At 29.9% G+C, this 16587-nt stretch overlaps 1 protein-coding gene across 2 annotated transcripts in view; it reads right to left on the reverse strand.

The window, feature by feature from the left end:
* Nucleotides 1-16587, reverse strand: part of LOC107456457 (neuropilin and tolloid-like protein 1) — a 324895-nt gene that overhangs the window by 254682 nt on the left and 53626 nt on the right. For both annotated transcript variants that reach the window (XM_043042842.3, XM_071180165.2), the window contains exon 2: nucleotides 6920-7271. The gene's annotated coding sequence lies outside the window, so the exon portion shown is untranslated. The remainder of the gene's footprint in view (nucleotides 1-6919; nucleotides 7272-16587) is intronic.

Below are 16587 nucleotides of genomic sequence, written 5' to 3' on the forward strand. Positions count from 1 at the left end.
AAAACGGTGACATACATTCAAAAATACAATACGAATACAAAGTACTATTTGCAAAGAAACAAAATCTGACATTGCTAAAAAAAAAAAAAAAAAAAAATACTTTGCAGAAATATTGAAATATATAAAAATATAAAATACTGATCATAAAAGTTAGAAAATCTGAAAAAGGAAAGATAAGAGACCAACAATTGTTCCTACCAATTACTTAATAGGGAATTATTTTTTATCAAAATTTAAGAGTGAGAGATAGTGCAATTTGTTATCTGCAAGGAAGGTGTTGAAATGGTTTTTTATCGGTACTTATAAACATCTTGTACGTTACAACACGATTTTAGGTTCGGGCTTTTGAAAATAACAAGAAAAATCTTAATTATTATTATTCATTAAAAGCTTTAACAAAACTTTTTATATTATTTATTTGAAAATCTTTCTGAATTCATAATTGAAAATGAAACCCGTAATCTTAATAATTCACTTCCGTTATATAAGTTTAAAGAATGCATTAATTATAATAATAAGTTTTTCTTCAATAAAAATATGAAATCCTACGGGAAATTTCTAAAAAAGTATTCTAGCCAATTATAATTGTTATATTATCCCTTGTACGACACATGATGGAGATTACTTGTGATCTTTCTCTCTTTAAATCCCTAATGTAAAGCACGATGAGCGTCATTTTCAGTGTCCACTGCGAAATTTATGTTGATAAAAATGAACGCCTGTCCGTGTGTGTTCACGTGACCTTTATAAAATCCTAAATCATTCAACTGGAAGCTATGAAATTCGGCATACAGATAGTTCGAAGCAGGAGGAAGGTCACTCTCGAAATCAGAACATCCTAAGATGAACCGTTCAAGCGGGATGAGCTTGTGATTAAGTTTTACATATATTTTAAAGATTATTAGCAATGATATTTGTTAGTTTATATTTCAATTTCATCAAAAAAAATATTGCATGTATTTTAATATTTAATTATTTTTTATTCATTGTGTTAGATAAACGCAATAAACAACATTAACGTGGTAGCATTCGTGGATTACATCCCCAAATTAATATTTCTAAAGCTAACTGATATCACATGTTTATTTTTCTTATAGTAATTCTTTTAAAATACGTCTCTGTAACATTAAAAAATTTAAATCAACGGTAATTTTTTAAAATTTTTATTTCATAACCGTCGTTGAACAACCTTCCCAATTTCGGGTTTACGACTATTTATGTTTAATTCCGTAGTCTTGTAATTTTGAACCCAATCCAGAAGACAAAGGAACTCCTGGATCAAGTATTGGGAGAACTTTTTCCTCCGTGGAAGGCTCTTCGATGAAACTAACCTGCATTTGCGTTACATGGAGAGGAAATCCATGAAAAACCTCGCATGGTTAGAACGACGGCAAGGGGACTCCAACCTATGATCTGTCTACCACTGAGGGTATTTTACGTTAGTACTGTTATCGGTGTGAATCGGGTGCGGGATTCGTATCGACCAACGATCGATGGGATTCGAACCCGGTTCACCTCATTGGAAGGCGAACGCTTTATCCCCTGAGCCATCACGGCTCTAGTCTTATGTCTGTAAATCTCGAGTTTCAACTTGAATGGTAGAAATTTCGATAAATAAAATAGTGATATCATTAATATCACTATTAATTTTACTCGAATTATTTAAAAAAATGATACCAAATTGGACTAGCATCATGCACTAGTTGAAATTTTGAGCACGATAGTTCAATGAAAGGGGATCAAAGTATTAGGGGGGGGGGCGTTAAATTCCCTAAGACGATGAAATAGCTAGAATTCAGAAAACGATTGATACTTGTGTTGTCATCCAACATAAAAGTTCAGTTAAAATTTGAAAACACTGGCTAATTAAAAAGTAGCCAAAATATTCAATAATAAATTCCAGAAACGATTATAGAGACAAATTCTACTTTAAGTGGTCAGGAAAAAACTGATTATATTGTTCTCAAACACAGAGCTGCAGTTGAATTTAGAGTTGCTAAGTTATTTGGAAAGTGCGCTAAAATTTGGATTAGCGAAAAATTTTAGTTGTTGATAAAAATCTTCCTGTGACTATAATGATATCATTGAAACATTCACTGCCATCAGGCATTCTGCTGACAAAAGAGATTTTAGTGCACTGGCTAGTTGGAAAGTGGTCAAAATTTTTATTACAAAATTTCCCATAACAGATCTTAAAGTTGTTTAATAAAAACTGCATTAAAAATAAAAGAAATGTTTTAAATAAGGTTGACACTATAGTTATAAATTTTTTTTTCTTCCCTAATTAATAATTTTTTAATTCATATTTCCTTTGCAAAAGTGATTCACGTTAATTTCAGAATTGATTGCTATATATATATATATATATATATATATATATATATATATATATATATATATATATATATATATATATATATATATATATATATATATATATATATATATATAATTACCACAATGACTCATGCAGAATTTTCACATTTTTAAAACTCATGACATTTTGCGTTACGATTTTAACTTTAAATAATATATCTAGGATTGAGGAGGAAAATTTGTATGCCGATTGAAAAAAATACTATTTGGTTTCAATGAACTCTTCATCAGTAACTTGCAAATTGACGCTATTAATACGCAATCTTTTTAACTTTCTATATATGCGGCAGAGATTCAACAATTCTACTCATAAATCACGGTTGTAAGAGAGGTATAAATATTGATAGTTATCTGAATAAATTTTGAAAGTTAAACACTTCGAAACATAATCATAATTAATAGACGATAATTTCGAAATGTAGATATCCGTGTAGTATCTGTACATAGATATCTGCGTGTGTCTAAATACAGATATTTATATAGGAATAGTTTAATGAGGAAAAAATATTTTCTTGGTTACAACGGTATCATTAAGATTATTAATGATATCGTAATGCTGAGAGGAAATCTAAAACTTTTAGCAAGACAGTAATTCATTAGTCATATTATAATATTTAAATAATTTTTATATTCGAACATGTAATTATAGTACTATTTTTTGTAGATCAACTTATTTTATTACCATGTAACAATTTAAAAAAATAATTAGAAATATATATATTTTTTTTGTAATTGTCAAAGTATAACACGCAGAGCAAATTGAAAAAAATAGTTTTAACAAAGCTTTTAGCGTTCAAATTAGTGATATTAATCATGAAAAATAATGTAAACATTTTATTAATATGATATATATTTAAATGTATATTAGTCAAGTAGGGACATAATTAGATCAGTTGTTTGAAATGAATAACATTGAGAACTGAAATTATAAAGAATATATTCTCTAAAGAACGAAACTGCTAAATTAATTATCATTCTTACTTTTGGGATAATTAAATTAATTATATGAACTGTAATTGTAATACAATCTGATAATTTTACATATTTCTGCAATTCCAATGTGAATACTTTACTTACATATTAATTTGAAAACTTTGTTAAAAAGTGTTAATTCCAGACAATTCTTAATTAAAATTGTTCAAAAACTTTCTTTCTAGTCTTTTAATTAGAAACTATTTCCTGATGAATCAGTTGGATTATGAAATGCAGTTTAAGGAATGCTGCTAAAAATTCTTTTCCGCTTTTCGCAGACTCAATTTTTTTGTTTCCAAAGAATTCTCTAAATCCTAAAAATTTTTCATACTCTTTATTTAACAAGAGAACTTATAGAGTCGTAATACTTATAGATTCTTCTTAAAATTCTTATTTTGTACCTCCAAGTAATTTGCCTGATTCTTTTAAATTGCATTAGGTAAAATTTTTAGAATTAGTTGCTTTGATATTTAAAATAACAGTGATTAATTTTTAATTCATAATTATTTTAGTGTTGATTTGCGTTACTCATGAAATATAAATTTAATTTATTCATTTGTAAATTTTATGCGAATATAAAACATTAGTTATAATAAATATTAATATATCAGTACAAAAATTTTGAATTCAAGAAACGTACGAATACAAACATAAACGATATAAAGGATCGTATTATGAATTACGATACAAGAGAAACTGCTTAAGTTCTGTGATTGTTGTAAAACTACAGCAAAGTTACAAAATGAAATCGATACATGTTTAAATAGCTTGCTCATATTCTTTTTTATTGGTATTTCATTTACAGTGTACCATATTTCCTAAATTGCGGCTACCCCCTATATTTTGGGGATTCAGAATTCCAAATCCATTGAAAAAAAGGTATGTTTATTTAGAGAAAGTATGTTTTTGTAACTCAAATCGTCTGGATTTTTTAATTTGCATATTTGAGGTCACCTCATCGAACCAAAAAGATTGAGTCCTAGAGTGTAAAGACCCGATCATTATATAAAAAGTTATTCAGAGTAGTCCGTTTTTTTTTGGTGCACTGTACACAAATTTGCATGATTATTGTACACTGATAAGTAAAAAAGTAATAAAAATATTTCTTACTCTTTTTACATACTACATAAAAATATAGAACAGTTTACAGCTTAACTAATGTAAGACAATAGTTTGGCTCGTAAACATTGAGGAATTTGAGATCGAAAATTGAAATTTTCTAAAGTTTTTCTTGCTTTTGGTTGAAGTATTGAGCTCTATATGCATATGGTTTAACAAAATTGATCAGATGACGCAACGTAAAGTAACTGGAGTATGAGATATCATTTTTCACTTTATTCCTGGGAACTTATTCGACGAGCTAGCATATTGACCTTTAATTATTCCATCATAATTTAAAATCAGTTATAATAATTATATATCAATTATATTATATATCCAATTAAAAATGTTGAGAAATTTTCAAACGGAACTGAGATGTCATATTAACGGGGAAGTAATTTTGTCAATTATTTGTGAATTCCCGTTTCGCTGTAAATCACGTCATTTCCTGACGAAACGATTGACAAAAACAATGAAAATCAATTTAAAGATCACTAAATCGTTAAAAATGAGAGTTTTATTTTTAAGCGTGCGATTTTAAAATAATTTAACAGTTCGTTTTATCGTAAAAATTTTGTTTTACAAAAAATTTGTTGAAAAAAAGCGCAAAATATTGTTTTATTTTGATTAATAATTTTTTATTAACATAAATGTAATTACAGCAGAATATAATTTTTATTTTGCACTTTAAAGTGTCATTTATTTCTTTTGAAATTTGAGAAATTAGATGCAAAATTGAAAACATTATGATTAATTTAATAGCATTTAATCATTCTAAGTTTTAATTTACCAAACGACTTTTTCGACATAAAGATAGTGTTTAGTTAATTTTTCGTAAATCTATTGAATGAATTTCTTTTTCTATAGAAGCTATAATTCACGATCGAAAAGAGAAACTAGATACTTTCTGAACTCGCGTTTCTTTCATTTGCGTTCGTAAAGGCTGTTCAGGTTTAGAAAAAGAACTAGCGACACAAACTTTTAATTTTCCGTTCTTTCCTAAAACATAATTAATCACGGTCATTCTTTATCCGAAAGGAGAAAACCCAAAGTAAAAAGAGGAAGTCGTTAAGATAAAAGAGAAATTGAAAGGTCTCCCGCAAACAACTAAACTCGTACTCAATTAGGGAAAATTGAGGGAAATTAGTTCTCAGCTTTAAGCTCTGATCTATGTTATTAGCCCATCTTACTTTTGCTTGGAGAAGGACGAAATTGATGATTTGGATATATGAAATATTAGGTATCATAGTAATTTATGATACTGCATGAAACTAAGCTTGCTGGAATTTTGATTGTTACCCAAAGTGTAACTAGTTAGTTTTAAGCAAATAACTATTAATAACATATAATAATAATTTCTTACAGCTAACTACTATTAATTTTAATATTCTTTATTTTTCACCTGACATTTTTGAATTTTTATTTATAGTTGTGATATGAGAATTTAATTTACCACATATACATTTATTTTGATGAAAAACTACATTAAAATTTTTGCTCTGCATCTGTTTTTATTATCATTTTATAACAATTTTATAACTTAAAGCAAATGGTATTTACGGTTGTCATTAAAATTCTCGGAAGTCGCGCTGTAATTGGATGTAATAATTCTTGGTATTATCACTTGGTCAATTTGTTCACATCAGGATCATATATGATGCTTTTCACTCTTGTTTGAAATTCAGTCAGGCAGATTTTAATAAATGAAGCAGGAGTGCTTAAACAAAAATGAGCATGAGCAATATCGCCAAAAGACAGTTTTAATGGCCAAGATTCAAAGTTATAACGAAAGTTAAAAGGAGTGCAACGCAGACAAGGGAAATTAATTGCTCAAGCACTTAGCATGAAAGCATTAAAAGAGAATTTAAAGTCAGGAAAAGATGGATGCCTCCAGAATGGATTAAACTAATTAGTAGGATTTTCAATAACATTAGATAATTGTAATATGCCTTCACTTCTGTTGGACAAAATGCTGAACTTGGGGCACGGGTCGTAATTCTTCATTCGTGGGTAATCATTGCGCTTACTTACTCTGGTACTACACTATAAAAATTACGATATAAAGCACAGACATTTAAAGTGAATACTCCGTAAAATCCATTTTTACTGTAATTTTTATAGTAACATTTATTTAATTAAAGTGATTCAATGCTTTTACGGTATTTATTACTGTAAAGATTACGATACATCAGATATTTTGTTCTGTAATACGTTACGGTAGAGATGGATTTTACGGATAAAATTACAGACTTCCTCAGTACTGACACTTTTTACCGTAATTTCAACCCGAATTAATTACAGTGTAGGCAGATTCGATATTATTATGTACGCCCTTCGCCCTTTTTGCTGAGGCACTCACAGCACATGTAAGAATTCTTTTAAAATTTCATATCAATGAGTTTAAATTTATTTTATGCATTGATTATTACATAAATAAAACATTAATTTTATTATACAATAAGTGTCTTACCTTGTGCAGCAAAGGGCAGCAGCAAGGAAATACAATAGCGTACCGAATAGCTAACATCCGCTAAAAGAAGCAACACCATTACCATAGACAATGGTGTGTCTAGAACCACATCAAAGGTCTCCGCCTTATGTCACACGCACACACACACAACACACGCACAAACAGATAGTAATGGGATGAAATGAGCAACCGACTCCTATCAGATATTTTTGAGGAATACTACAGGAGTTGAGAGAACGGGAAAAGCTTGATACTTGACACGGTTGTCAATAAGCTGTTGGAATTTCTTGACACAAGGAATACAGTTTGCGGTCAGCATTCTTATTAAAAGGTTTGATGTTCTTCATGGTCCCTGAAAGAAGAAGTAAAATTTTAGCTGGTGAGAATAGTTGTTATGAAGAATACGCTATTATTCATTCATTTTAGTGATACGAAAATAATGTTTAATAGAGGCGAGTGATCTGCTATTGTAAAATAGATAAGCTTTAAAAACTTTTTAAGAATTAGTCTGTAATAGGATATAAGTTTCTGTTTTCGAATTAAGACTGTAAATAATATTGTTTATTTTGGCAATTATACATCTCAACTCACTTTGCTGAAATCTTTCGTATAAATTAAGCGTTTCAATACATAAAATATCAAACAAATGTAATTCAAATTAGCTTAAATTGAATGCTAAATATAAAACCGTAAAATTCTAAAGATATTGTTAATTTCATAGGAATACTAGTTTTCTGCCTAAACTACATACTAGGTGCCTAGCTCGTTTCTCTAACCACCCTTCATTGCTGCACAATTATAAATTTTTTCTTATATAACTAATGCAAACTGATTACTACAATTATTTTATAATCAAATACCAGTCCTTTCGCCTCTAGGCCATTAGACCACGGGATCTCCAATATTTCTCTACTTGAGTAAATCTAGAAGAAAGCTCAAGACAATCGCCCAAATGAAAAACAGCAGTATTAAATATTGAGCTGTGGTAATTCAGATAAATCATTCGTCTTCCAATGAGGTAAACCGTGTTCGAATTCCAGCGACTTTTGGTCGATATGAATTCCACACCCGTCATGAGTTAGAGTCCCCTTGTCGTCTGGCTAACCATAGGAGGTTCTCGTGACTTTCCTCTCCATGTAACGCAAATGCGGGTTTGTTCATCAAAAAGTCCTTCCAAGACGGCAAAATTTTCTTCCAGTACTTGCATTTTGGAAATAACGCAGGTTCTTATAAAACTTATTATAAAATTAACTATAACTTATTTATAGGTTCAAAATTAAAAAATGTTTCAAAAATGTGTATTTTTATAAATATTTTTATCATAAAATATGTATAATCAGGTAAAAATGTTGGATTATTTTATAATGAAAGAGCACCAATTTTAATTGTATGCTTTTATTGTTTTGTCAATTTTAATGGTTCGCAGAAACACACCAGTTATGAAGAATAAATAAATAATTTTCTGTAAAAATATCTTTATAGATTTTTATAACGTTTGTTGATTATATGTTTTAATTCCATAATATTTTTTTGCGAGAGAGAAAGAGCCGACTAAAGTGAAAAATAGTTGTATTTGTATTAGATCATTATGTATATAAAATAGACGAAAAAAAACTGCATCATTCAGAATACTTCTGATGTAAATGACGACTTACAAAAAAGAGCTTGTTGATTAAAATTGCAGGAAATGCTCAAAATTTTTAAGACCATGCAATAAAATTGACAAATTTGCTGTTTCAAAATGTATTCAAAATAGATATAAAATTTCGAAATGCATTTATTAACTGCAGAAAAAAAAAAGAAAACACATTTTATGTAAAAAAGAATTTTTAATTCGTGAGATTGAAGTAATATATTAGTTTTTCCCCTAGAAAAGACTGAAAAATTTTTTTAAACTTTTATTGCTAGAAAAAAATACGAATATAAAAATACGTATACGTTTAAAAGTAATAATAAAACCTAATGCTTCAGTCATTTTACCTAAAATATTTTAACCCTTTTACGCAAAATTTTTAAGCAACATATTTTTCACACTTCATTCATTATTTTGCATTAACTTAGTTCAAATAAAGTGAAATTTTTTTTAAAAATAATCTATAGTTATGAAATACAGTATGTAACAGCGGTGTCTTTTTCGGCGTTAAAGGTAAAGTCTTCCAAACACGACTCACTTCAAAGCAATAGTTATTGAAATGTGCATTTATTTGCAGCTATTTATATCCAACAGAAACAGTAATTTGTCAATGAAATTTCTTTAGTTTACAAAATCAATTATTGTTAAGTCTTTAAATATATGTATGAAAAAAAAAACAATTTTTTACAAACTACTTTTTTTCGATTTTGTATTTTAGTACGAATATAATTCCGATTATCTAACAGCTTTTTTTGTAACTATTTGACTGTTTTTTATGATTAAACAATTACCGAAATATATTTTTGATTTGCGAAAAATAAAAAAGTGACACTTGTGTCTTATCAAAAGGTTCAAACCTGCTTCCTTTTTTTAAAAAAAATTTATGATATTTTTATTTGTTGAAATTGCAAGAAGTAAATACTATTTATCCTATTTTGCTTATATAATATACATTGTGAGGTAAATCCTTTTGAGTCTCTGAACCTTAGAAAACTGAATCATTATTTATCTTATGAGAAACGCAAGGCTTTGCAAGACATTGTCGACAAGAATTGAGAGCGAGGAAGGAAGCTCTTACAAGATCAATGTAGCAATTGTCGCACGGACACTGAAGAGAGGGAAGGTCACTGTCATCGTTGACCAGTAGGATATCAATCAAGTTTGTTCCCGCAAACATGTATGGAATGATGAGTTTAATGAATTGAAAATTAAACTATTCAGATTTATTTCATAAGGACTTTAAAGACAGGTTAGATTATGTAATGATACCAGGACGGGATTTTCATTAATGACGTCATCAAGTATAGGAAGCTTAAAATAAGCTGTTGGTAAAAGCGAAACTGTCTCGTATAATGCTTCGATATGATGTATTAGGAGTTGTTGGTTTAGAGAGGGAAACTATTTTGCTTTTAAGTACTTGGGAATAAGGGAAAAGGAATTATACCGAAATAGCCCTAATATGAAGAGATTATTATAATGCTTTATTGTTATTTTGATATGCAAACATCTAAATGTTATAAATTTATACTTTTTAATCTAAAAACATCCACTGTTAAAATTTTTATTTTTCGATTAAATTGTAATAAACGTAAAGTATTAGGAAAAAATGAAAACAATTTATAAGAAGCGCTTTAAATAAAATAATTTTCAGTAAGTAAGGAATTTTAAAAGCTTTTTTGGTGTCGATGCTTTAAGATGAAAATTTGTTTAAAGCAAATGCGCTTTGGCTAAGCAGCTCTAGTGACAGCTCTTTGGCTAAACAGCTCTTTGACTAAACAGCTCTTGTGACAGCTCTTTGGCTAAACAGCTCTTGTGATAGCTCTTTGACTAAACGCATTATACCCTTTTGTTTGGCTCAACTCTTTAAATTCATTTTTTTGGCCTCAAAAGCTATTTCAATTAGTTATTTTTTTAAATGTAAAATTAGAATATGAAAAATCATTGCACAATATAACGATATCTTTGTTGTTGTTTATGACTTGCATTTTTCAATATTTCTTTAAAATATTTTGTAAGACATTCTACTAATTTTTAACACACGGTGTGCTAATAATTAATTCTAGTGTGCTAATAAGAGTTTCATGTAAATATTGGTACAATTTGGTAAAGGTTTTGTTCCTAGGAATTCTAGTTCGCTAACAGTTAATATCTGCAGATTTTAATTCTTCTATATCTATTATTCATATCTATGCATCTATAATAGTTATTCGATATTTTAAATCCTCTATATCCATATTCTGGATGTTTAGAGCAGGTTAAGCAGGATGTTACAATGAAAACTTAAAAAACCAATTAATTTAAAAACAAAAGACATGACTTGACTCTTCTGATAAAAAAAAGGTTTCTAACTGATTCATTAGAGCGTTCTCTATATTATGCTTCTTTAGTAATCAGAGGTGGTATAATCAGGAAAAGTGTACGATTTAATAGGAAAGTTTCCAACATAGTTGCAGCAAAGGTAAACGATTAAATAGTTTATACGGTCTAAAATATTTTCAACAATGTTCTATTTTTTCCAATGCCCACCCGATTGACGCTCGTCACTCTGGTAATAGCAAGACAGATTTGTTTGCCACTCTCTCAGGAGAACCATATTAGATGGGCCAACGTTGTTCCCACAGTAAGGGCAGATAGTACAGAGAATGAATGAACACCCATGCCTTGTCTCGGATTCGAACATAGGATCTTTCTGGTATGAAGTCAGTTCCCTTGTCGGCAACAATGCTCTACCAGGTGTATCTCCTATACTTGACTCTTCTGCATAGATCTCAACGTGAAAAAAAAAAGGATTCTAACCTATTCACGTCTAGAGCGTTGTCTATTTTATGCTTCTTTAGTAATAAGAGGTGATATGATTTGGGAAAAGGTACGATTTTGTAGACAATTTTAATTCACAGTTGTGGCAGAGTTATGTTATTATTTAGTTCAACACGGTTTAGAATATTTTTCAAAATGTTTTATCACGTGTAATTCTTAAAGCTTGATTCTTCCACATGGATCTCTACGTAAAAAAAAAAATCTAATTTATTTGCTAGAGCGTTCTTTATATTATGCTTCTTTAGTAGTTAGAAGTGGTAATATTTTAGAAAGAATACGGTTTAGTAGACGAATTTCCAACACATTTACAGCGAAGTTATGCGATTATACGGTTAAATGTGATTATGACTTAAATATTTCTAACAACTAGGAGGCTTCGCCCCCTGCCCGCTGGCGCTCACCAACCCCCGGAACTGCTTTCGCAGTTCATTTCGGATTGCTTCGCAATCCGATGCTCGCTTTGCTCGCTCATTGGATATGCTCTTAACGTCTAGCTTTCGTATACTTTTTTGAATATTGAAGTTCCGAAAATTTTTCACTGTAGAAAATTCTAAACCTGTGCATTTCAATATAAATTTGAAATTGCAAACAGTTCACATATTTTTCTTAATCACACTATTCTAAATTTCAGTTGTTGAGAAAAGTAACTGTTGTAAGTTTTGTTTTAAAGTCTTTCCCACCAGAGGGCTAAAACCATGTGTTGTAAAACAATATGAAATAGTACTGAATGCCGGATGTAAAGCATCGGCTTCGATGAAGATAATTTTGTGAGAATTTTTTTGATAATTGGGTATACTATAGCCTACGTCACAGATCGTGTTATTCCTACTAAATTTAACTAGTAAACAGCATTTTTTGCGAACCTGATTTCTAGCAACAAGTAAAAGCATCAAACGAAGTGTCTTGTTATATGTCGCTACTCGCCAGGTTGGAATTGTATTAGTCTAGTTCCTTTGGAAATAATTTATATTGTTGTTTTACCGAAGTTTATGAATTTAGTAAGCATATTTAATACTCAGTTTATTAATTAAACTAAAAGGTAAATGTTATTCCTAGTAAGTGGAAGTAGTTGTGCCTTTTTCATATTATACCCAATTCGGTGAGAATTCACACGATTAGACATATGATGCTCACTACGTGCTCTTGCGCGCCGAAGCCTATCAATAAAACGTATTAGCGTTTTATATAACATGGATTAGCCATATGATGCTCACTACGTGCTCTTGCGCGCCGAATCCAATCAATTAAAAATGAAAACTGTTGCCAGCGCGAGAAAGAAATATCATCGGTTTTATTGATACATACGTACGTATTAGCGTTTTATATAATATAGATAGATGTTCGATCAAGCGTAATCTCTTCTTTGAACTAAATTGTACACATAATTTCCTATTGCATATCATGTTATCTATTAATCCAACTTTCATGTTTAATGCAATTCATAGTAACTACAGGCTCTCTTTTTGTTACTGAATCATATTATGAATAAAAAAAAGTTAAAATTTATCTGAGATTTAATTTTGTCCAACGGAGAAATAATTTAGACATTGAAAGGAGAGGAAGTTTTCAAGTATTTTAAAACGGGAAACAGATTATTTTAAAATTTTATTCACTTACAACTATTTTACATAATTATCATACATCATTTTAACCTCATTTTTATGCATTAGTCGATTCTTACAATGCCTTTGACATGCATTTAATGTTCTCTAATCATTAATCTTATAAAAACGTTAATAAATTTTACTCAAAAGATCAGAACAAAGTTACAAGAAAAAGAGTTTTTATTCTTTGTCGACAGGTTGAGCATGTTCATTCGAAAAGTCATATTTTTTGAACAAGTGGAAAAAAGATTTGTTCGTAATGTATTCGCAGAATAACATATGAGAAGAAACATTTCGCAGAGATTTTTTTCTTTTAAAGAAGACTCATTGGTATATGTTTCAATAGTTCAGAAAAATTGATGGTTTTTCTTGCATGCAGTCTTTAGACAGTTACTTGAGATCATTCGTCAAGGAAGAAGGTGGCAAAAGAAATGGTGATTTTCAAATACATATTATTAAAATCAATAGAATATTTTGAAAAAAGATTTTTGCCTTTGCCAATTTTTATTTATTTTCATTTTGGAAAAAGTGGGAAAATTTTTTTTTCCTTTTTTCTTCCAAGGGGAAAATTTCAAAGGTAATTATATTTGTTAAACTTTATACTTATTCAACTTTTTTATTATAATATGATATAAAATATTGCTTACAAAAATGGTACCACATTCAAATATAAAATTTACTGTTTACAGTTTTTTCTCAAGAAAGAAAAATACCTTAAACTTTAGGCAAAGCTATAATATTAAGAACGTATTTTCTGGACTAAGGGCCGACAGAATTATCTGAAAATTTTTAAGGCAGAGCTTTGTAAAAATTACCACACTTCAAAAAAACCAGTTCAAATAATAATACAAGTACCGGCACTTTCACCCTAAAATTATCATCCCTAAAAACCATTTTATAATAAAATCCAATTTTACCATAAAATATTACATTGTGATTTTTACAAAAAAATAACTTGAGCAGAACTTAACAGAAAAATTTGAAAATTTTAAGAGTTTAGAAACTTTGTAAAAACTACCACACTGTAAAAAATTGCGGATCAAATTACATTATAAAGTACCGGAAATTTTCGATGCATCCTGCGTAAAATTAATTTTTATAGTAAAATGATGTACCGTAGTTTTTACAACAATATTTATTTAGTAAGAGTGATTTAGTGATTTTATGGTTTATTAACACTGTAAAAATTAGGGTATATTAGATTTTATGTTTCCTAACATGTGCCGGTAAAAATAGATTACACGATAAAATGTACCAGCCGCCTGTGTGTCAGTACTTCTTACCGTAATTTGATCCAGAATTTCGCACTGTGCGATTTGGCGAGACTTTTCTACTTAAATAAAAATTTTCAAAAATCAAAGAATAATTTTTTAAAAAAAATAATGAATAGAGACAATGCATGGCCCAAGTCACTTTTTAAATATTAAAAAATATATCTTGCAAACTTTTTTTATTTTCACGAAACTGTGACTCTTTTCATACTGATTTTTTGCGCCATTTTCAGGAATTTTTCTGAAAGAGTGTTGCTAAAGATGGACTAAATTTGATTTAATTTTCATGAGAAACTCATGTAAATTCCCATCAGTTATGAGAATAGCACATAATTTACAAAAAAGCATAACTCCATGTCAAGACACATTGTAAAAAAAATCCCAGATCAAATTACGGTTTAAAATATCAGAACTTTGTGTGCATTATCCGTAAAATGTATTTTTATCGTAAAATATTGTAGCTTGAATATTACAGTAATAATATATTTAATTAGAGTAATACAATGATTTTGAGCTAATTATTGATATAAAAATAACGATATATCATATTTTTTGCTCCGTAGCATGTCTCAGTAAAAGGTAAAAATATACTTGAGGGTGCCCCTTGGCAAAATTGGCGAATTATGTTTGGCGCCATTCCAGTTTGCGTGGAACACCGTGGTAACAGGAATGGTGGCCAAAACATAATGATATTTCGAATAAACATTGGATAATTTCAACAAAACATATACCAAAACTTTACAAAATTACAATGAATCCAATATAAGCAATATTAATAAGCCCAATGAATCGAAACAAAAATTAATGGAGACAGCACAGAAAGAAAAGGAAAAAAAAAAGAAAAAACTATTTTCTCGAATATTCTCAGATTTAGGTGCACGGAATTATCTAATAGCAGTTAGATGCTGTCTAAATTTATCATGAATAGAATCTGTGTACCTCCATCGCCACATAAATTCGGCGAATTACGAATCGAAAATGGTGTCTGTGGTACCGGACTGACGGTGGCATTTTTTTTGAAAGTTTCTTTTTATGAATGACCACAAATCTTCGATCTTATTGGCCAGAAGCAAAAGTAACCTTACCAGCCGGTATCCAGCGTAGAACTAACGGACCTCTGAAATTACATATACCGTTGAACATTTGAAAATAAAGCTAAAATCTAAACCAATTAGAATCACGATCGGGTTTCAGCATCGCCCAGCTTGGCGTTCAACCGCGATCACAACTTGGCGAGAATCAAAAGGCGCCTTCAAATATGATCTACCCAGAATTTTTTTTCAATGCATAAGAATGATCATGGTCTTTATCATTTTCACCAAAACGTCTAAGTTTAAACGGGGTAGACTATACTTGAGGATGCCCTCGCCAAGTTGCGATCGCGATTGATCGCCAAGCTGGGCGATGTTGAAAACCAATCGTGATTCTGATTGGTTTAGATTTTAATCGTGATTCTGATTAGTTTAGAATTTAGCGTTGTTTTTAAATGAATTTTTAAATGAAATTTCAGAGATCCGTTAGTTCTACTTTGGATACCGGCTGGTAAGGTTATTTTTGCTTCTGGTACTAAAAATGAATACTGTCAATAAGATAAATCTTAAGCTTCTGTACGATTTTAATAACAATGAAAATAAAACAGTGATTGACTGGTGTATGAATGAAGGTTTAATTAGTAATAGATATAAAGGGTAGACTATATTTGAGGGTGCCCCTTGATTCTTGTCAAGTTGTGATCGCCAAGCTTGGCGATGTTGAAAGCCAATTGTGATTCTGATTGGTTTAGATTTTAGCGTTATTTTTAAATTTTCAACGGTATATGGAATTTCAGAGGTCCGTTAGTTCTACGTTGGATACCGGCTGGTAAGGTTACTTTTGAATCTGGTCATTCTGGTATGTGGGCAGTCATAAAAAGGGATTTAAGAAAAAAATGTCACCGCTAGTCTGGTATTATGGACGCCATTTTCGATTCGTATTTCGTTGAATTTATTAATTTTACTTATATTGGGTTTATTTTAAGTTTTGGCCGATGATTTGCTTAAATTTTCCAACGTTTTATTGAAATATAATTATGTTTTGGCCGCCATTCCTGTTACCACGATGCTCCGCGCAACCAGGAATAGCGCTAAACATAAGTCGCCAATTTCGTCATGGGGCACCCTCAAGTATATTTTCCCCGATATAAATGTCCTGTTTGTGGTTTACCGCGGCGTTCCGGGCAAACTAGTATGGCGCCAAACATAAGTCGCCAATTTCGCCAAGAGGCACCCTCAAGTATATTTTTCCCGTTTAAACGTCTTTGACACTGTCCAAATCTTTTCGGTCAACAACTCAAAACTCTACTTC

The sequence above is a fragment of the Parasteatoda tepidariorum genome, chromosome 1, assembly GCF_982258835.1.
Source record: "Parasteatoda tepidariorum strain Cologne lab strain chromosome 1, Ptep-v5.0, whole genome shotgun sequence".
NCBI classification, from domain to species: Eukaryota; Metazoa; Arthropoda; class Arachnida; order Araneae; family Theridiidae; genus Parasteatoda; species Parasteatoda tepidariorum.